The sequence below is a fragment of the Nomascus leucogenys genome, chromosome 4 (assembly GCF_006542625.1).
Source record: "Nomascus leucogenys isolate Asia chromosome 4, Asia_NLE_v1, whole genome shotgun sequence".
Lineage (NCBI taxonomy): Eukaryota > Metazoa > Chordata > Mammalia > Primates > Hylobatidae > Nomascus > Nomascus leucogenys.
Genome location: NC_044384.1, coordinates 121,116,242 through 121,117,232, shown reverse-complemented (window position 1 = coordinate 121,117,232; position 991 = coordinate 121,116,242). Strand labels below are relative to the sequence as shown.

General features: G+C 45.7%; 1 non-coding gene across 1 annotated transcript; it reads right to left on the bottom strand.

Annotated features, from left to right (window-relative positions):
* Positions 1-208: 208 nt before the first annotated feature.
* LOC115835024 lies at positions 209-424 on the bottom strand. Its single transcript, XR_004029982.1, has one exon. It is a non-coding gene; the product is annotated as a small nucleolar RNA U3 (small nucleolar RNA).
* Between the last annotated feature and the right edge of the window lie 567 nt (positions 425-991).

The window sequence follows — 991 nt, the reverse complement described above, 5'->3', positions numbered from 1 at the left end:
CAGCTTCTGATGGCTGCCAGTATTCCTTGGATTGTGGCCACATCACTCTAATTTCTGCCTCTGAGTTTACATCACCAACTCCTTTTCTGTCTGTAGTCAAAATCTCCCTCTTCTGCCATCTTACAAGGACACTGTTGATTGAAGGACCCATCAGGATAATCTCCTCATCTCAAGATTCTTTTTTGTTTGTTTTTTTGTTTTTCAGAAAACCACTCAGACTGCCTCCTCTCCCTCTTACTCTCCAGGGAGGAGAGAAGAATGATCATCAAGGTCTGAAGGCAGTTACGTCGAAGCTACGCTGAAAACTGGCTTCATGCTCAGGAGAGAATGCTGTGCTTTTTCCTCGTGATTTCTGGTGCTCTACATATTCAGAGAAACTTCTCTAGTAACAAACTATAGAAATGATCCCTCAAAGTATAGTTTTCAAGATTCTTAATCACATCTGAAAAGAGCCTTTGTCATGCCAGACCCTTGCTGACATCAATAGGAGTGACACCCTGTTTGACAGGCTGAAGAAGAGACCTAGAGCCAGTGAATGAGATACAGGGTTTATTGAAGAAACTTATGTACAGGGTGATCCAGTGTCAATAGGCTGGATAAAAGAACAGCTACCACTTGTAAAAAACATGCAGTTTAGGCTGGGTGTGGTGGCTCATGCCTGTAATCCCAGCACTTTGGGAGCCTGAGGCAGGCAGATCCGGAGGTCAGGAGATTGAGACCATCCTGGCTAATACTGTGAAACCCCGTCTCTACTAAAAAGACAAAAAATTAGCTGAGCATGGTGGCACATGCCTGTAGTCCCAGCTACTTGGGAGGCTAAGGCAGGAGAATTGCTTGAACCTGGGAGGCAGAGGTTGCACTGAGCCAGGATTGTGCCACTGCACTCCAGCCTGGTGAGAGAGACTCCATCCCGCCCACCACCCCCAAAAAAGAAAATGCAGTTTATGTGGCATTTTCACTTAGCACCTTTCTCATATCAGCCTACACCTCA